Source organism: Scyliorhinus torazame, chromosome 6 (assembly GCF_047496885.1).
Source record: "Scyliorhinus torazame isolate Kashiwa2021f chromosome 6, sScyTor2.1, whole genome shotgun sequence".
Classification (NCBI taxonomy): domain Eukaryota; kingdom Metazoa; phylum Chordata; class Chondrichthyes; order Carcharhiniformes; family Scyliorhinidae; genus Scyliorhinus; species Scyliorhinus torazame.
In genome coordinates, this window is record NC_092712.1 from 81,651,312 (window position 1) to 81,673,050 (window position 21,739).

Sequence of the window (21,739 nt, forward strand, 5' to 3'; positions counted from 1 at the left end):
GACTTCGACATGCAACATAAAACACTACAAGTTAAACTACACCTAACAACGACAATAACCTATACTTAACTTCAGGGCAACCGGCTCTATGCAGGTGGACAAGGCCTTTATCCGGATCTTGCGTGGCTGGGTGGAAGAAGTGGCTCTGTTTCTGCTGGGCTCATCCGTCTGGTAGCGATCGTTGGTCTTGAACTTGTCTTCTGGTCGTAATGCTACACTTGGTTTTATGCGTAGGCCGGGGCCAAGAGAGACCGAACACATGGCTGTGTCTCTTTTTATCCCTCTGGGGCTTCGCGCTCTTTTGGGTGGTCCTTAGCTTTGGACCCAATAATTCGACAGGCTTCGATCACTGCCTTCGATTTTGGCCAATAAAGGGGCGGGTGCCTTGATGGCTGGGCGTGTCCTGAGCGGTCATTGACCTTGGCTGTTTGGGCTTTCTTACCAAAGGGAGTGGCGCCGGTTAGGCTGCATCTGTATCGTTTACCTGAGTACAGTCCTTTTGTTCTGGGGAAATGGGTCATTAGAATACAAACGAGCGGGGGCTTTGATCGCGTCTAGCTATCTGGGTTGCAAATACACACACAAGCTCTGAGTCTGTCTGAGTCCTGGGTTGGCCATAATTCCCATGGTCCTTTGCAGGTGGCCATCTGAGATGGCTACAAAAAGTACAGTGTTGGTGCTGGATTTACAACTTTCTGGAATCATAGAATTTACAGTGCATAAGGAGGCCATTCGACCCATCGAGTTTGCACCGGCCCTTGGAAAGAGCATCCTATTTAAGGCCACGCCTCCACCCTATCCCCATAAACCCAGTAATCCCACCTATCCTTTTGGACACCTCAGGGGCAATTTAGCATGTTTATGTTTGAACAACGAATCCAGTTTATAATGGGCGGCGCGGTAGCACAGTGGTTAGCACTGTTGCTTCACAGTGCCAGGGTCCCAGGTTGGATCACTGTCTGTGCGGAGTCTGCACGTTCTCCCCGTGTCTGCGTGGGTTTCCTCCGGGTGCTCCGGTTTCCTCCCATAAGTCCCGAAAGACGAGCTGTTAGGTAATTTGGGCATTCTGAATTCTTCCTCGGTGTACCCGAACAGGCGCCGGGATATGGAGACTAGGGGCCTTTCACAGTAACTTCATTGCAGTGTTAATGTAAGTCTACATGTGACAATAATAAAGATTATTATATTATATAATCAGAATGGATGCGGCTGAAAAAACATTTTAATAAAACACCAGGCCTGGGTAGAAATGTAAAAAATAAATAAATAAAGAGGAAGGCAGATTATTATCTGAATGGCTATAGATTGAGAGAACAAAGAACAAAGAACAAAGAAATGTACAGCACAGGAACAGGCCCTTCGGCCCTCCAAGCCCGTGCCGACCATGCTGCCCGACTAAACTACAATCTTCTACACTTCCTGGGTCCGTATCCCTCTATCCCCATCCTATTCATGTATTTGTCAAGATGCCCCTTAAATGTCACTATCGTCCCTGCTTCCACCACCTCCTCCGGTAGCGAGTTCCGGGCACTCACTACCCTCTGCGTAAAAAACTTGCCTCGTACATCTACTCTAAACCTTGCCCCTCTCACCTTAAACCTATGCCCCCTAGTAATTGACCCCTCTACCCTGGGGAAAAGCCTCTGACTATCCACTCTGTCTATGCCCCTCATAATTTTGTAGACCTCTATCAGGTCTCCCCTCAACCTCCTTCGTTCCAGTGAGAACAAACCGAGTTTATTCAACCGCTCCTCATAGCTAATGCCCTCCATACCAGGCAACATTCTGGTAAATCTCTTCTGCACCCTCTCTAAAGCCTCCACATCCTTCTGGTAGTGTGGCGACCAGAATTGAACACTATACTCCAAGTGTGGCCTAACTAAGGTTCTATACAGCTGCAACATAACTTGCCAATTCTTATACTCAATGCCCCGGCCAATGAAGGCAAGCATGCCATATGCCTTCTTGACTACCTTCTCCACCTGTGTTGCCCCTTTCAATGACCTGTGGACCTGTACTCCTAGATCTCTTTGACTTTCAATACTCTTGAGGGCTCTACCATTCACTGTATATTCCCTACCTGCATTAGACCTTCCAAAATGCATAACCTCACATTTGTCCGGATTAAACTCCATCTGCCATCTCTCCGCCCAAGTCTCCAGACAATCTAAATCCTGCTGTATCCTCAGACAGTCCTCATCGCTATCCGCAATTCCACCAACCTTTGTGTCGTCTGCAAACTTACTAATCAGACCAGTTACATTTTCCTCCAAATCATTTATATATACTACAAAGAGCAAAGGTCCCAGCACTGATCCCTGTGGAACACCACTGGTCACAGTCCTCCAATTAGAAAAGCATCCTTCCATTGTTACTCTCTGCCTTCTACGACCTAGCCAGTTCTGTATCCACCTTGCCAGCTCACCCCTGATCCCGTGTGACTTCACCTTTTGTACTAGTCTACCATGAGGGACCTTGTCAAAGGCCTTACTGAAGTCCATATAGACAACATCCACTGCCCTACCTGCATCAATCATCTTAGTGACCTCCTCGAAAAACTCTATCAAGTTAGTGAGGCACGACCTCCCCTTCACAAAACCATGCTGCCTCTCACTAATACGTCCATTTGCTTCCAAATGGGAGTAGATCCTGTCTCGAAGAATTCTCTCCAGTAATTTCCCTACCACTGAAGTAAGGCTCACCGGCCTGTAGTTCCCTGGATTATCCTTGCTACCCTTCTTAAACAGAGGAACAACATTGGCTATTCTCCAGTCCTCCGGGACATCCCCTGAAGACAGTGAGGATCCAAAGATTTCTGTCAAGGCGTCAGCAATTTCCTCTCCAGCCTCCTTCTGGGGTAGATCCCATCAGGCCCTGGGGACTTATCTACCTTAATATTTTTTAAGACACCCAAAACCTCGTCTTTTTGGATCTCAATGTGACCCAGGCTATCTACACACCCTTCTCCAGACTCAACATCTACCAATTTCTTCTATTTGGTGAATACTGATGCAAAGTATTCATTTAGTACCTCGCCCATTTCCTCTGGCTCCACACATAGATTCCCTTGCCTATCCTTCAGTGGGCCAACCCTTTCCCTGGCTACCCTCTTGCTTTGTCCATGTCCAAATAACCCTGGGAATTACAGGCCAGTTAGTCTTACTTCGGTGGTAGGCAAAGTAATGGAAAGGGTACTGAAGGATAGGATTTCTGAGCATCTGGAAAGACACTGCTTGATTAGGGATAGTCAGCACGGATTTGTGAGGGGTAGGTCTTGCCTTACAAATCTTATTGAATTCTTTGAGGAGGTGACCAAGCATGTGGATGAAGGTAAAGCAGTGGATGTAGTGTACATGGATTTTAGTAAGGCATTTGATAAAGTTCCCCATGGTAGGCTTCTGCACAAAGTAAGGAGGCATGGGATAGTGGGAAATTTGGCCAGTTGGATAACGAACTGGCTAACCGATAGAAGTCAGAGAGTGGTGGTGGATGGCAAATATTCAGCCTGGATCCCAGTTACCAGTGGTGTACCGCAGGGATCAGTTCTGGGTCCTCTGCTGTTTGTGATTTTCATTAATGACTTGGATGAGGGAGTTGAAGGGTGGGTCAGTAAATTTGCAGACGATACGAAGATTGGTGGAGTTGTGGATAGTAAGGAGGGCTGTTGTCGGCTGCAAAGAGACATAGATAGGATGCAAAGCTGGGCTGAGAAGTGGCAGATGGAGTTTAACCCTGAAAAGTGTGAGGTTGTCCATTTTGGAAGGACAAATATGAATGCGGAATACAGGGTTAACGGTAGAGTTCTTGGCATTGTGGAGGAGCAGAGAGACCTTGGGGTCTATGTTCATACATCTTTGAAAGTTGCCACTCAAGTGGATAGAGCTGTGAAGAAGGCCTATGGTGTGCTCGCGTTCATTAACAGAGGGATTGAATTTAAGAGCCGTGAGGTGATGATGCAGCTGTACAAAACTTTGGTAAGGCCACATTTGGAGTACTGTGTACAGTTCTGGTCGCCTCATTTTAGGAAGGATGTGGAAGCTCTGGAAAAGGTGCAAAGAAGATTTACCAGGATGTTGCCTGGAATGGAGAGTAGGTCTTACGAGGAAAGGTTGAGGGTGCTAGGCCTTTTCTCATTAGAGTGGAGAAGGATGAGGGGTGACTTGATAGAGGTTTATAAGATGATCAGGGGAATAGATAGAGTAGACAGTCAGAGACTTTTTCCCCAGGTGGAACACACCATTACAAGGGGACATAAATTTAAGGTGAAAGGTGGAAGATATAGGAGGGATATCAGAGGTAGGCTCTTTACCCAGAGAGTAGTGGGGGCATGGAATGCACTGCCTGTGGAAGTAGTTGAGTCGGAAACATTAGTGACCTTCAAGCAGCTGTTGGATAGGTACATGGATTACGGGAAAATGATATAGTGTAGATTTATTTGTTCTTAAGGGCAGCACGGTAGCATTGTGGATAGCACAATTGCTTCACAGATCCATGGTCCCAGGTTTGATTCCGGCTTGGGTCATTGTCTGTGCGGAGTCTGCACGTCCTCCCCGTGTCTGCGTGGGTTTCCTCCGGGTGCTCCGGTTTCCTCCCACAGTCCAAAGATGTGCGGGTTAGGTGAATTGGCCAATGATAAATTGCCCTTAATGTCCAAATTGCCCTTGGTGTTGGGTGGAGGTGTTGAGTTTGGGTAGGGTGCTCTTTCCAAGAGCTGGTGCAGACTCAGGGGGCCGAATGGCCTCCTTCTGCACTGTAGATTCAATGATAATCTATGATTAATCTAGGACAAAGGTTCGGCACAACATCGTGGGCCGAAGGGCCTGTTCTGTGCTGTATTTTCTATGTTCTATGTTCTATGTTCTTTTTATGTAGAGAGGGGAATATGCAATGAGACCTGGGTGTCCTCATACACCAGTCACTGAAGAAAAGCATGCAGGTACAGCAGGTGGTGAAGAAGGCAAACGGTATGTTGGCTTCAGAGTGGGAGGATTCGAGTGAAGGAACAGGGATGTCTTGCTGCAATTATACAGGGCCTTGGTGAAACGACACCTGGAATATTTTGTGCGTTTTGGTCTCCTTATCTGAGGAAGGATGTTCTTGCTCTCGAGGGAGTGCAGTAAAGGTTTACCAGACTGATTCCTGGGATGGTGAGACTGACGTAGGAGGAGAGGATTTTATTCGCTGGAGATTAGAAGAATGAGGATGGATCTCGTACCAGCCGCTAAAATTCTAACAGGGCTCGACAAAGTAGATGCAGGAAGGATGCCGTGATGGCAGGGACAGGTGGAGGGGGAGTCCAGAACCAGCAGTCACAATCTGACGAAACGGGGTAAACTATTTAGGACTGAGATGAGGAGATATTTCTTCACTCAGCGATTAGTCGGCCTGTGGAATTCGCTACAACAGAAAGCAGTTGAGGCCAAAACATTGTGGCCAGGATTCTCATTTGTGAGACAAGTGCTGACACCGGGACTGAGTCACGAGTGTTCTACGTTGACAAAAGTGGTGCCAGTCCCAGAGTGATTCTGGACAGATTAAAGGGTTAGCACCTGTGCCATGTGAAACTAGTGCGATTCCGACTAACGCCGGCCTCTGATTCGCTGGATCAGGATTGACAGCGCTGCAGCCGCATATAAGCACCCCACTCCCCACACGCACTCTCATTCCAGCCAAGATGATGCCATCCTGAAGAGCGGCCCTGTGATGGCTTGGAGGAGAGGTGGGACACCCTGTTCATTGGGGTGGGAAGGAGGTTGCCACCTGCAGATGTAAACCAGGCCTGGGCGCAGGCGGCAGAGGCTGTGAGCACCATAGGCCCTACCGCCAGGATCAGACAGCAGTGCACAACCACCTCAGGGCTGCCTGGGTGAGTCACCACCTCCATGCCCCTGGCACCACTCTTGTCCAAGCAGGCTGGCAGGCAGCGCCGAGTGAGGGTGAGCAACCTCCCAGAACAGCCAGGGTGAGCCGCCTCCATCACCGTGCCCTGGCACCAAATGCGGTTCCACACACCAGTAGCAGCACTACCCCCTCCACTTAGGGGGCGATCGAACCCCACCGGCAGGCAGTCCGTGTACACCCCACCCTGCACCACATGCAAACACCCATATCACCCTCCATGACCGGGTGCCTTGCATACACAGGCCAGTAGCCACGGACCCACTGTGCTGCCTGCACCTAAGTGCCTCACACTGTGCACTGTCTGTCCCCACTCCCAGGAGAAGGCGGCCCACAACCGCAGGGAGAGAGGAGACCACTGGATGTAGGACCACTCACTGCCGCAGAGTAGAGGGTGTTCGACCTGGTTAGTGGGCCCAGATGGCGGGCAGTCGCTGAGGAGGAGGTTGGCATTGATGAAGCAAGTGAGACCCCGATGGAATGCAGTGTCCCTACGGCATGTGATGCACTCCCCTCCTCCCCCCCAACCACCCCAATCCCAGCAGCCCCACTGCCCCCACAACCCCCCCACTACCCCAAACCCTCACCCCCCCACCCCCTCACCAGCCAACCCCCCCCACTCCAATCCTCCACCTCCCTACCCCCCCACCCGTGACTAACCATGTGTCTCATCTTTTTGTCTTACAGGATGACCCGGCCCTTCCCCTAGACTGGGAGAGTCAGAGAGGGAACCCCAAGACTCATCTGTTGATGCAGCGGGGTCTGCTGGCGATGCAAACTCTGAACCACAACCCCATGACACCCCGGAGGACCCGTCTGGGGCAACACCGAATTCTCGGCACTGCTGTGACCGGGTGAACCCTCCACCACCCCAGAGACAATCGCCTCAGATGGGTATGTTAGTGAAGAGGCTCCTGGGGCACTACCTGGGCGCACCACACACATGCGCTGCGATACATCAGGCAGAGGTAGGAGCCCCTGAGGGGGTGGACAGTTGGAGGGTAGGACGGGCAGACGGTTGGGAGTGCAACTGTGGGCAGGAGTCCCCGTGCGTGGTGGCCATGGTGCACACGTTGTGCGGCCCCAGACGCTGCCCAGGCCCCATTCCCTGCCCATCCTCACCCTCCTCTGCATCAAATGAGGCCTGGCATTCACCCTCCTCTCCAGCATGTCGCCCCTCTGCTGCACGACATTGTGGAGGACACAGCAGCCCACCACGATGTGGGAGACCCTCCTAGTGCTATACAGGCACCTGAACTACATCTTCAGGACGCCAATGCGCCACTCGATCACACCCCTGATCACGGCATGGGCATCATTGTAGTGGTTCTCTGCGTTGATCTGAGGCCTCCGGATTGGCATTATCAGCCATGACCGTAGTGGATAACCCCTGTCGCCCAATAACCAACCCCTCACCCGAGGGTGTGCCTCGAATGTGTCAGGTACCATTGAGTGCCCCAGGTTGAAGGCATTGTGCAAGTTGCCTGGATATCAGGTGCAGACGTGCATGGTGAGCAGCTGATGGTCACACACCAGTTGCATGTTATCTAGTGAAGCAATTTCAGTTTGTGAAGACCAACCCCTCATACAGCAGCACTCATAGGGGGACATGCGTCCTATCGTTCACCCCCTGGATCTGGGGCATCCCAGTAATGGTGGTGCACCCCGCTGCAACCTGGTGGGCACGGTCCATATTCAGCCTGATGCACTGCGCTGCCCAGGCATAGAGGGCCTCCATAACAATGCGCCTGCGCACTGAGGTCTGTGAGATCACTGACAGGTCCCCATTCAGTGCCTAAAAGGACACCATTGCATAAGCATTTTGGGCGAACTTCACCTTGCCAGTCACCGGGCGCGGCTGTCTTCCCCCACACCACCATAGTTCTAGATGCGCCATGATGCGGCAGAGATGTCACAAGGTCTCCCTGCCCAGTGGGAGTCTTCAGCGACACTCTCGGTCCGGCAGCTCCTCAAATAACAGTCACTGCCTGATGCAGCACCACCTCCTCACCTCCCCCTCAGCCTGTTGAACGGCTGGCTTGCCATCCTCACCAACTGCCCCTGCTCCTCTTGGGCAGGCTTCTGTTCTGCAAGGTCCTCCCTAAGCAGCTTCTGCTTGTACAGCATCAGTGCGTCCGCCAGGGCTGTGGTGTCCAGGCAGATGTCAACCTTTTCTGGTTGGATACGGAAATCCATTCTCATGTTGGTATGGTGGTTACCCCCATTGCCCAACCAGGTCCAACGGGCTACATGGTACCCCTCTCCTGCACTGCAGCCCCTGCCCCGCATGCCCCCTCTCCTGCCGTCCCCACCCAAGCCAGTCCCCCGGACACATTGCCCTCCGCACCGCACCCCAGGCCCCATCGGTGCCAGGCACCGGGATTGCTCTGACTCCGGCACCTGTCCCTGCCAGCAGGGGTATCGGGGGCTGGCACTACCTATGCCAGATCTGCGGCCCTGTTCTGCACCCTTCCATGGGATTGCCTTTGGGTGTCCACCTTGGGTGGGCCAGCGTGGTGCCTGGTTGTAGAGTCGGCGAGGTCTTTGAGCTTCTCATGGTCCGGTGTTGGGGGATTCAGGCTGCATTTGGAGTATTGCGTACAGTTCTGGTCACCATATTATCAGAAGGACGCGGAAGCTTTGGAGAGAGTGCAAAGACGGTTCACCAGGATGTTGTCTGGTCTCGAGGGTGTTGGCTATGAGGAGAGGTTGAATAAACTAGGATTGTTTTCACTGGAAAGCTGAGGGGATATCTGATTGCGGCCTGATTGTGGTCTACAAAATTATGAGCGGCATAGACAGGGTGGACAGTCAGAGGCTTTTTCCAAGGGTGGAAGTGTCAATTACAAGGGGGCACAGATGAGAGGGGGAAAGTTTAAGGGAGATGTGCGGGGCAAGTTTTTCACGCAGAGAGTGGTGGGTGCCTGGAACATGCTGCCAGAGTGTGTGGTGGAAGCAGGCACATTAGCAAAATTTAAGAGGCATCTGGATGGGTACATGAATAGGGAGGAAATAGAGGGATACGGACCGAGTAAGGGCAGAGGTTTTTTTAGTTAGGGCATCATGATGGACACAGGCTTGGAGGGCCTGAGGGCCTGTTCCTTTTCTTTGTTCTCTCTTCTTTGTACACATACAGTCAGTGGCGCTTTGCGCAACTACGGGCCACGGTGGGTGTCAGTGGTGTGCGCTGCAAGATGGCTGCCTTGTAGTCTGTGGCAGTGGTGGTCTGTGCCTGGACACCCCATTCCCAGGGGTTAACCTGACCCTACGGACCATCCCCTAGTCTGCCCCCGCTACTTTCCCCTGCCCTGACGCCCCCCCCCCCCCCCCACACACACACACAACATGGCCAGCAGCAGGGCTCACAGCCCACCGCTGCGCCTTTGGAAACATGTCTTTACCTCCTCTCTCTCCCTCAGCAGCCACGGTGCCTGTTTTCCGATTTTAAATACCACAAGTGAACCTCGCCGTCGGTAATTCCTCTTGGTGGAGGCGGAGCATCGGTGAGGGCCCGGAGAATGTCGGGGCGGGCCCATTAATGATATGCCAACGCGTTTACTGTACGATTTCCAGCCCACGTGGCATAGAACGCATTCACGCCGCTGTCTTGGCACCGGAGCACAACCGTGCTTTGCGATTCTGGTGTCGCTGGACGGAGAATTACGTCCACATGTTTTCAAGAAGCATTAGATATGATATTTGGGTTTAAAGAGATCTAAGGATATGGCAGCGGGGGGGGGGGGGGGTGGCGGGGGGGGGGGGGGGTGGTGGGGGGCGCGTATTGGGAACAGGTTGGATGATCACCCATGATCATGATGAATAGTGGAGCAGACTCAAAGGGCTGAATGGCCTCCTCCAGCTCCTATGTTCTATGTTTCCATGTTTCTAAGTGCACTATGCCATTAAGAAGTACAGACTGTCTTTAAAGGCATCAGTAATGTGTGATATTGATGAACCTCCTCCACCAAGCCCCAAACAATCGTTGAGTTGCCAATAAACTAGTGCGTTGCTAGCCACCCACCTTAAGATAATCAGGTGGATCGGTTTGGGGGCTCAGTTGTATCCAAGCCCAGTATGTATTTTGCTCCTGAAAACCCCGGACTCTCTGCCTTGTCATGTCCCAATAGCGTGTCACAGGAATCACAGCCCATTTCAATCGTTAGTCCATTTCTAATTTCTTCTTCAGGCTCAACTTCCATTTTGTTTCCTTTGGTGAAGCACCTTGAGGCAAGGCGTGATTTAAATACAACCGCTGTTCCTTAAACTTTGAAGAAAGAGAATAATGATAATAATGGAAGGAACCTTTGCTAAAAGGAACCAAAGTTATTGTTATAACCTGCCTACTGACGATTGGCTGGGGACTAATGATTATCCCACAATCCTATGGGAGTATGAACTTCCCCAATGAGGGGGGCGGAGAAGCTCCTACTATAAATAAGCTGGCCAGTCCAGGAACCAGGAGGAAGGAGAAGGTAGCAAGGGAAGTTACTGCTATGTATATATTGTTATAGTAAATAAACTTTATTATTTTGTATCCTTAAAACTCATGCTGGATTCTTCGGGGCCCTTACAAAAGTTATGAAGAAGGCTGATTTCAGTGCAGCTGTTTGAGCTGTTCCATGATCTGTGTGGAATACATTTCAAGGACAAAAGCAAGATTAAGATAGCATGTGCAAAGAATTCATTATGCGGCTAAAAATCACACAGATAACAAATACAAGAGTGCACACAGAGAGGTATAGTCTGTGAGTGAAAAGGTTTTGATAATTTTAACGTCATCCTCCTGAAGAGAAATTGAAAAGAGATGTTTTTCAGATCAGAAGCTGAGGCAGGGTGCAAGGCCCTCGGTGGCCAGCCTACCCACCGGCAAATAGAGGCTCTTAAGTTGGCAACTAATGTCCGGTTAAAGGCCTCCTCCGACCGTTGCTGGTATTTTCCGGCACCTCGTGCATTCTTAATTCTCGGCCAAAATCTTCCGTCCTTGTTCGTGGTTGGGAATTTCCGGTGCCTCTCAAAATGAATGGATTTTAGGCTGGAATGGCAAGTTTTCCATTCTCGCTCTCAACCGAACCCATCACGGACAAGACAGGAGAATCCCGCTCATAGTTTTGGTGGCCATGCCTTGAGCTGCCTAGGCCCCAAACTCTCGATACCCTCCTTACAGCTCTCCGCCTTTCAATCTCAGTTTTCTCCTTCAAAACATTCCTTAAAACCTCCCTCTTTGACCGTGCTCTTGGATCTAATATCTCCTTACATGACAGGCCTTTGTTTTTTGACGTGCTGTGAGTTTTTTTGGGATGTTTCATGACATTAAATGCACAATATAAACATAAGTTGTCGTTGGGCTCTTTCCAGGTGAGCAGTAGCTGGGAACTTGCAGCAGAACAAGGAGATTGCACTTGCATTATTGTCCAGGCCACTGGCTTCATGACATCACCATAGCACCTATGAGCATTCAACAAAACTGCTGGGTGGCACGGTGGCACAGTGGTTAGCACTGCTGTCTCACAGCGTCAGGGACCTGGGTTCCACTCCGACCTCGGGCGACTGACTGTGTGGAGTTTGCAATTTCTCCCCCTGTCTGTGTGGGTTTCCTCCGGGTGCTCCAGTTTCCTCTCACAGTCCAAAGATTGGTGTCCTGGTAGCATGGGGTGGCCACAATGGGCAATCCCATTGTCCGGCGGTGGGAATGGAGAATCCCGCTGCCAGCGACAGTGCGCCGCCGAGGAACACAAGGCTGGGGAGGCGGAGAATACGAGAAATTCTCAGGGAATCTCGCTATCATGCCGCCATCTTGAGCGGGCGACCTGATAGCAAGGTCCTGTGGCTGGCCAACCCCTCCTCCACCGCAAGTCGGCCCCGGCCCCCCCCCAACCGCAAATCGACCTGCCCCCCCCCCCCTCCTTCACCGCACGGCAGCACCTCTACCCCCAGATTGCCTGGGTGCCCCCCTTCCTCAAGGGGCCCTTGCAAAAGGGAGATCCAACCCCCAGGAACCACCCCCAGTCTCTACAAGCGGGGCCCTGGCGTGGTGGAGCTTGGCGGTGGGCCAAGGGGCTGTTGGCCCACCGCGAGGTCCACCACGTCAGAGTCACGCTGGTAAAAGCCACTAGTGATCTGCGCCATGTGATTCCCGGCCACTGGGACTGAATAGTCAAGGGAAGACGGAGCATAGGGCGCCCAGACAGCTAAATAGATGCATCCCCCCACCGGCATGCATCGTGGACTTCGTTCTGGTCGGCGCCCACCACCAATCCCAATTTTCTCCCATCATCTGATTTTCACACCCATCCAGGAACGCATTCCGGGCGTCCAAAGATGGCGAATTCCCCCCCATAATATTGTCCAGAAAGGAATGAATGCATATCATGAGTTAATGTGTCCAAATTCTTCAATTGTCATTCTGACATATCTCAGCTGAACCTTGCTCTCCATGTCAAGAGGGCTAGAATACAAGACCAGGGATCAACGTCTGAGGCTGTATATGGCTCTGGTCAGACCCCATTTGCAGTATTGTGAGCAGGTTTGGGCCCTGTATCTAAGGAAGGATGTGCTGGCCTTGGAAAGGGTCCAGAGGATATTCACAAGAATGATCCCTGGAATGAACAGCTTGCCGTATGAGGAACGGTGGAGGACTCTGGGTCTGTACTTGTTGGAGTTTAGAAGGATGAGGGGGGATCCTATTGAAACGTACAGGATACTGCGAGGCCTGGATAGAGTGGATGTGGAGAGGATGTTTCCACTTGTCGGAAAAACTAGAACCAGAGGACACCATCTCAGACTAAAGGGACAATCCTTTAAAACAGAGATGAGGAGGAATTTCTTCAGCCAGAGAGTGGTGAATCTTTGGAACACTTTGCCGCAGAAGGCTGTGGAGGCCAAATCACTGAGTGTCTTTAAGGCGGAGATCGATAGGTTCTTGATTAATAAGGGGATCAGGGGTTATGGGGAGAAGGCAGGAGAATGGTGATGCAAAAGTATCAGCCATGATTGATGGCGGGGCAGACTCGATGGGCCGAGTGGCCTAATTCTGCTTCAATGTCTTATGGTCTTATGTCCTGACGCTGGAATTATTAGGGTCCCCATTCAATTAGCCGAAAAGTGCAAGCATAGACCCATCCCACGGACCCCTCCCCAGCGATTCTTTTAAAAATAATTTAGAGTTCTCAATAATTGTTTTCCATTTAAGGGGCAATTTAGCATGGCCAATCAATCTACCCTGCACATCTTTTTGAGTTATGGGTGTGAGACCCACGCTGACATGGGGAGAATGTGCAAACTCCACACAGACAGTAACCCGGGGCTGTGATTGAACCCGGGTCCTCGGCAGTGTGAAGCAGCAGTGCTAACCATTGCTACACCTTGCTGCCCCTACCCCAGCGATTCTTCTCATAGGTTTTTTTTCAACTTCGTCATTCTATCAGCCATCAAAAGGGAGAGGTGGTGGCGTAGTCGTATTGTCGCTGGGCTAGTAATCCAGAGATCCAGGGTAATTCTCGAGGAACCCTTGTTCAAATCCCACTATGGCAGATTGTGAAATTTGAATTCAATCAAAATCTGGAATTAAAAGTCTAATGATTGTCGTGAAAAAATCATTGTCGTGAAAAGTCATCTGGTTCATTAATCCCCTTTAGGGAAGGAAATCTGTCGTCCTTATCGGGCCTGGCCTACATGTGACTCCAGAACCACAGCAACTCTTAAAACGTCCTCAGGGATAGGCAATAAATGTTAGCCCAACCAGCGATGCACTCATCCCATGAATGAATAAAAAGAAAAATAGTGCTGCTCCGATTCTACTATGAGAACAGCTTCCAACCCCCACTGTAACTGTCCATGTGCCTCATATCGTCCTGGAACAACATCATGTGCAAGCTCCCCTCTCTTCAATCACTCTTCTTCCTCCCACTCTAATCCTGGAGCCCATCATAATCCAAGTCAATATCCCTGTGCTCCCCCCTCCCGAACCATTTCCTGTCGATTCCCCAGTACCCCATGTCTACCTGACCCTCCCACCTTTAGGCTATATCTACTGTGACCTACCAAGACCTGCCCCCACGAGACCATCGAGTGTCCCCTTCTTAGTTGCCAGTTCCCCATTGACAGGCTGCAGATGCTTCCATTGTCTGTAACTGTACCATCTGCAGCCCAATGCCAAGCCACCAACCCCAGGACCAAACTCAGTCAGAGGAACAAGGACCAAAGTGTGTGTGAGGGACTGACCACACCCTGCACACCCTGTCACAGGGCAGTCCAGTCCTTCCCTCTCCCTGGACTGGGTCCAGGACATGCCTGCCACGCACAGTCTTGTAGCATAGTGAGCACTGCCCCATGACTGCCTTTGCTTCCCGAGCCCACTATATGGTCTGCACAGCCCCAGTACAGACTCATGCATAATCCCCTTCTTCCTTTCCAACCCCCCCCACCCCACCCCAAGTCCTGTGTGTCACATCCCCACCCCCACCCTAGTCATATGTCTCTGTCCACTGCTTCCCTCCCAGGCTCCAAGCAACAAACTGTCAGGCGCTTCCCTTCCTCTGCCTTGTCTCACCCTCCCCAGTCAGGCATGTGCTATACAAACACTCCCCCTTTATTGTCCTGTTGGTCTTGACTGCTCAGCCTTGGCACTGAGTCGGAGCTGCCGTGAACACGGTTCAGTGAAAGGTAGACAGAGCAGCTCCTGCAAATCCCAAACTGCACTTCGCCATGTGCCCATCTCTTGGGTGGGATTCTCCGATCGCCGACGCCGAAATCGGGAAAGGCGATTGGGCGGAGAATCGGTTCCGATGCCAAAATCGCGGCAGGGGCCGATTTGACACCTCGATCCAGCATCTCGACAGCGGTGTCAATGCATTCCGGAACGCACGTAGAGTAGACACCGTTTGCATATCATTAGCGGGTCTGACCCGGTATTCTCCCGGGCCTCCGCAATTCTCCGCTTCCGATGGGCCGAGTTCCTGACGGCGCGGTTCACTGGTGCTTTTAAAAACCATGAAACCTGGGGCAGTACGGTGGCTCAGTGGGTTAGCCCTGCTGCCTCACGGCACCGAGGTCCCAGGTTCCATCCCGGCTCTGGGTCACTGTCCGTGTGGAGTTTGCACATTCTCCCCGTGTTTGCGTGGATTTCGACCCCACAACCCAAAGATGTGCAGGGTAGGTGGATTGGCCACACTAAATTGCCCTTAATTGGAAAAAATTAATTCGGTACACTAAATTTAGAAAACAAAATCGTGAAACCAGCGTGGCGGCTGCTGAGGGAGAGAGAGGGGTACAGAAAGTGTCCAGTATCATCATAGTTTTCTGACAGTTGTGTTGCTGGCTGGGAGCATCTGCCAGGGCTGGGGGGGGAGTAATGTGGGGTGGCCAGGAGATGGGTTGTGGGTTCGGGGTGGACAGGCATGGAACACCATTGCCGCAGCCGGCAAAGCAGCCGTGCAGCTGCGCACACTGTTAACAGCTCACTTTCAACGCAGTGCCACGGGTCGTATGGGTGTCCCCCCAGGTGCCCTCTGGACCCAGCCAACCCATCAGCTGTATGGACATGCTCCAGCAAAACCAGTGCCACCTTGTTGGCTGGGATAAGTGTGTGTGGGGAGTGGAATGTGTGTGTGCGGCTGCAGCTTGTCAGCCTCACAAGTGTCAATCACGGATCCTGCAAATCCGACACCGTTTTTCATTGGAATCAATTGTGTTCCACGCGGCACCAGTGCTAGCCCCTTAATAGTGGCAGAATCGGTCCAGGTGTGGCGCCAGTCTTTCTGTGAAAGTCCACAAATTCTGCGTTGGCGTCAACGCTTAGCCTCAGAAACCGAGAATCCCGGCCAGTTTATCCGATCGTGGTTCACATCAGTCTAATTCGCTGATGGGGCAGCCATTTGATTTGGAGTAAGAGCATAAGTCTTTAATGAGCATTTATGAGATGCAAACGCATGCAAATGCAGTTCCCAACATGGACCGACGGGCAACCTGACTCACCATGAATCCCGGGCGTGGAAATTTGGAAACTGGTGGTATGCCTGTAGATAATATTACATGTACTCAGCAGTGAGACCTCCCACCAGCAGGTGGCACAAGATATCAGTCAGGTGACATCCGGCCAGTCTCAGAAGATTGTGAGGCGTACACAAGGTCAGTCTCATACAAGTCAAGTTCCAGGAGAGTCTAGAGAAACTCTACAATAACTTAGTCTGTATAAGATTTGTATCATTACTAAACCACGTGTAGATAAAGAAAATATCGTTCTGACTTCGTCACCAGCAGTCCAGATGCTTGTCAATGGGATTTCCCATTGAAACCACCCCACACCGTTGGGAAACCCACGGGACTGGGGTGCGCTGCCGGTGGGAAAAGAGAGATGCAGCAGTCAAAGAGAGTGGGAATATAGGAAAGAAACTTGTGTCCAATGAGGTGTGAGTGAATACAGTGTTCAATTCCCAACCTGACAGCCTCCAGACACTGAGGCAAGAATGTGTCAGCAAATAGAGGCTAGCACTTAAATGACAGATAAATAGTCAGGCACAATGTTCAAAACAGAGTTGGTACATTTACTTTATCTGCTGGGTGGTGTGTGAATGGTGTCAGCTTGATTTGGTACTGCACTACCACTGTGTCTGTGCTTTGTTTCAGAATTGTGACATTTAGCTTGCTACTGCCTCCAAGTCGGTCTCTTGTGTGAGGAGTATGTGTGCTCGCTGTGTGCTGGCATGCTGGAACTTTGTCGACTCTGATTCTCCTTGGATAGTGTGAGGACACTGCATGCCAATCCTCTCCCATTACTGCTGTACCAAATCCAAAATTAGGAGTGTCCCACTTGCCCGTGACTCCTCACAGCGCAGATTCAAACCAGTGAAATCTATCTCTCTTCATTCTGTTGTCCTGGCCTCCCCTGTGTTACTTGAGCTACTTAAATTCCTCTTGGTTATGGGGATAATTCTAATCTAATCCACTTTGACAGGATTGGATCAGCCACCCATTTTGTACACTGTCCAACTTCGTTTTCCGTTTACTTCTGAAAGTATTCAGCCTCTTTCACATGCTTACCACATCCTTCTGATTTCAAAGCAAGCGTGCTACCAATCAAGTAAATCTTTCAATGGTACCACTTTCCAGGCGAGTATAGCGTAGAAACTTCCCAATCCTGGGAAAGAATAGGGGCGGGATGCTCCCGCCCCGCCGCGCCACATTTCTGCCTCACCATGCCGGCGGGATGCTCCGTTATGCCAGCGAGTTTCCCATTGTGGGGCAGCCCCACGCCGCCGGGAAACCCCCGGGCGTCAGCAAAACGGAGCATCCTGCCGGCGGAGAATCCCGCAGTAGAGTTTTGTATTTATGACACTGCAACATCCAGTATACTTAGTGAGAAACAAGGCTCAGCATCCACTTTTCTAAGGAAGTATGAGTGCCCTTAAAGCTCCAAAATGGCACCAGAGCCGTACACTCTTGTGGGAGAATCACATTGGTCAACGTAGATAATGGGGGGAGGGGGGTGGGGGGGGGGGGGATTTTCTGCCCCTGTTTATGGCAGGCAGGAACGCCAGTGGAAGCTGAGAATTGAATGGGAATCCCCAAACAGCTTTTACCCCTGCGGGATTTCCCATTGACAGTGTCCCTGCCCCTCGCCATTGGCTCCGGTGCTCTGGTTTCCTCCCCCATCTAAAGATGTGTGCGTTAGGTGGATTGGCATTGCTAAAATTGCGCCTTAAAGATGTGCAGGTTAAGTGGGGTTACAGGGACTGGGAGAGTGGGACTGGGTAGGGTGCTCTTTCAGAGGGTCATTGCATACTCGGTGCAGACTTGATGGGCCAAATGGCCTCCTTCTGCACTATAGGGTTTCTATAGACATATTGGGGTTCCTGCCATGAACAATTAAATATCATTAGTGGGCTTCCCCACTGTATTGTTCCCCCCACATTAGGATTTCTCTCACAGCTTCCGCTGGTGCAACATCACGCAGACGGGGTTTACAACAGGTCTGGACCAATGGGGACCTGGCGAACGGTCCTCGCTGGGGATGCACAGTTAATTACAGTCCCCAGGGGCGCGAGCATCATGCCCAGGCAGTACACTGGGATGAGGTTGCTGGTTTGACCAGCCCTGCAAGCATGATGTCATGGATGTCGACCCTTCCATTTTTTTCCCAAAGTGCTTGGAAATTTGGCGGGAAAAGCCAGTAAGGCCGCTAATAATAATAATTGCTTATTGTCACAAGTAGGCTTCAATGAAGTTACTGTGAAAAGCCCCTAGTCGCCACATTCCGGCGCCTGTTCGGGGAGGCCGAGAATTGAACGCACGCTGCTGGCCTTGTTCTGCCTTACAAGCCAGCTGTTTAGCCCACTGTGCTAAACCAGCCCCTTTGCTAAACCAGTCCCTTGGCGGCCTGCCCTCCGATTTTCTAGCCCAAGGTGACAGTTTTGAAAAACAAAATCATAAATTTCCGCCCAATGCTGTCAAACACTGTGAAATGCTTATTTGACATAGGCGGTGTCGAGCTCAACTAACACTATTCCCGTAACTACACACAGCTAATCATATGTTCAGCAAGAGTAAATACTTCAGAAAGAGATCACCAACCACTTACAGTTTGTTTGCTGGCTGACATCTTCTGGCCGTTGCTACTACTGTACAAGTGTTTGGTGCTTTCCATAGTCCTTTCAAGTTGCAGACGTCCACAGCAGGTGGAGTGATGGGTCCTGAAGGAATGTTTGCCAGCTTCAAGACTTCTGCACAAACCAGTTGCATCCAGGCATGGGTGCATGAGTAATCATACTTCTTGGATACAGCATGCCTGGGAGAATGAACAGAGGCCACACAGAGCTTGATAAGCTGCTGGAAGATGGAGGAGGAGGAGGTGCAGGGCTGTCAACAGGAGGCCACATCCATCCAGGGTGTTCAAAGGGCAAATGTAGAGAGATAATATAAAATAAAAGGCACTGGCCATCATTTCCCAATCTACTCAGGGTAGATTCAGGGGTGGTGCTGGAGGGCTGGAGAATTGCAAATGTTACACCCTGGTTCAGAAAAGGATGTAAAGATAAGTCCAGAGACAACAGTCCAACCAGTTTGTGGTGATATACATCACTATACACTACACCTAGCTAGACACTAGAGGGAACACCAGAGACATGACACACAGACAGTCAACCAATAGGTCAGGAAGATAGGACACGACGATTGGGCAGTCACGATACACACAGAGGTGACACTACCACAGGAGGGCATTACACCAACCCATAGAAAAGGACACATCACACATGCTCAGTCTCTTTCCAGTGGAGACACTCAGTGTGTACACAGGGTTGATTTGAAACACATCACACCCACCACGTGGATTGTAGCAGATTGGTTTGTCAGTCTGATTAGCTATAGCAGGTTTAACAGTAGAGTCGAATCCAAGTAGGAGAATTATTAATCTCCAAGTCTGAACCTTCCTTTGTCAGAGTGCACATCAAGGGAGCAGGTTATGCTACATCAAGAGCATAACAAAACATGGTTCCAGGAGTGAACTGTTAAATCCATATAATTTCAACTCAGCGAACATTGACAACCAGCAATAACAGCCAGGCAAGATGATGTTCGGGATTCCAGTTCCACAGCAGCTCAGGTACCAAAGCAATCTCAGTGAAAACTGGCGTTGGTTCAGGCAGAGATTCGAGATCGCTGGTAGCGTCCGACTTAGATGGTGTGGCGGATGCAGAGAAAATAAAGTTTCTACTTACCATTGTGGGTCCAGAAGCAGCTGACATCTTCCAGACCTTCAAATACTCAAAGAGGCAAAACAAGAGCGACTTCCAGGCAGTCCTGGACAAATGCCAAGAATTCTGCGAGGAGCATACAAGAAGAACATAAGAACATAAGAACTAGGAGCAGGAGTAGGTCATCTGGCCCCTCGAGCCTGCTCCACCATTCAATGAGATCATGGCTGACCTTTTGTGGACTCAGCTCCACTTTCCGGCCCGAACACCATAACCCTTAATCCCTTTATTCTTATAAGAATATAAGAAAAGGTAAAAGCCTACCGCGAGGTAGGCTTGCAGCAACGAATGGCCGTTTTGAATTGCAGCCATCTTGGAAAAGGTGCTGCACATGCGCAGTTGCGCGAAGAGCGCACCGAACGAGAAGGTCCATTTGCGCATGCGCGAGAAGCCGGACATGCGTAATTGCAAAAAAGGCCCCAAGTAAAGGAACAGCGATCTGCGCATGCACAATTACTTCCTACGCACTACGTCACACGCGTTGTGACGTCAGAGGCCCCGGACCACCCCCACTTAAAGGGGAAATGTCCCAAAACACGGGAAAAAATTTTAAAGCCGTAAAACCCGATTCTTTCACCTGAAACGACAGCACAATGCCTGAAATTCGATCAATAGCTGAAAGTAACCTCCGCAGAACACTGCAACAAGCAGTTAGCACTGCCCAAAGTGATGATACAGTCCTTGAAGACTATGACTCAGACCTTGAATTCTTCTTTGGACATCGCGAGCCCAATTCCAGCTCCGACACAAAACGTGATGATATGGTCCTAGAAGACAATGACTCAGACGAACATTTCACCTTGGGTGGCTACCCCAGTACCAAATCCGAACCGCAACTAGACGTGCTGTACATTGACGACCCCGACGCCGAGTTCTTTGGATTGGGGAATCTTAAGCCCAGCATATATGACATCCCGACTCGTGAGTGCAGGATGATGCTGCGGCCTGACACCAAGAGATCCAGAGAGCGGGACAAGCCCACAGAGAGCGGCCTGCTGCCACACAGAGAGTGGTCCACGTACTGCGAAGGGTCCCCGACTCCAAACTGAGAGTGGTCAACACACCACAAAGGGTCCCAGCCTCTACACAGAAAGCGATGAAAGACTCCACAGCGAGACAACTGCACGTCTCCACACAAGAAGAGTCTCCAGTGACACAAGCCTCCACAATGAGCTCATGGACAGACTCCACAATAGAAGTTACGCAAGACTCCAGAGCGCAGTCCTTGCATGAACAGGAAGTGATGACAGTCTCCACAACGAGACCAATGCATGATTCCACACAAGGAACGCTGCATGACTCCACAGAGGGAGTGACACAAGCCTCCACAGTGAGCTTGTGGACAGACTCCATGAGTGAAGGAACGCAAGACTCCAGAGTGCAGTCCTTACATGAACAAAACCATGAGGGTCTAGCAACCTCCTCTGATCAACCAGCAAGCAGACTATGATAGTCTACCATGCTCCAGTGAACAAGAAGAAGACTATGATAGTCTGCCACGCTCAAGTGTACAGCAAGCAGACTATGACAGTCCACCCAGGTTATTTGAGCCACCAGAAGAAGACTCTGACGGTCTACCCAGCTCAAGTGAACGACAAGAAGACACTGAGGCTCTACCACTGTATGTGAGACAAGTGACGACTGTATCCCATTTCCCATACCAGATGTGCAACGTGACAGACCTCAGCTAGTGTGCACAGAGGCACTCGACAGTCACAGTAAGACTACTGGTGACTCCGGTGACACCACGTTACTTCAAACCTCATTCGCTCGAGCCTCTCCACAAGTAAATGCATTCCTGAATGTTTTGACTCCAAACGTGGAACATCAAGAAAATTCAGTTGACTCAAGTGAACCTGCAGTGACTCCGGAAGGGGAGCATCAAGAAACCAAAGCTGATTCAGGTGAACCAGAAAGGGCTCCAGATGGGGAGCATCGACAAACCAAATCTGACTCAGGTGAAACAGACCAGACTCCAGACGGGGAGCATTGACAAGCCAAAGCTGATTCAAGTAAGCTGGACATGACTCCAGATGGGAAGCGCCGCAAACTCAGTAACGGCACGCTCAAGGTGACAGCAGATGCCACAAAGC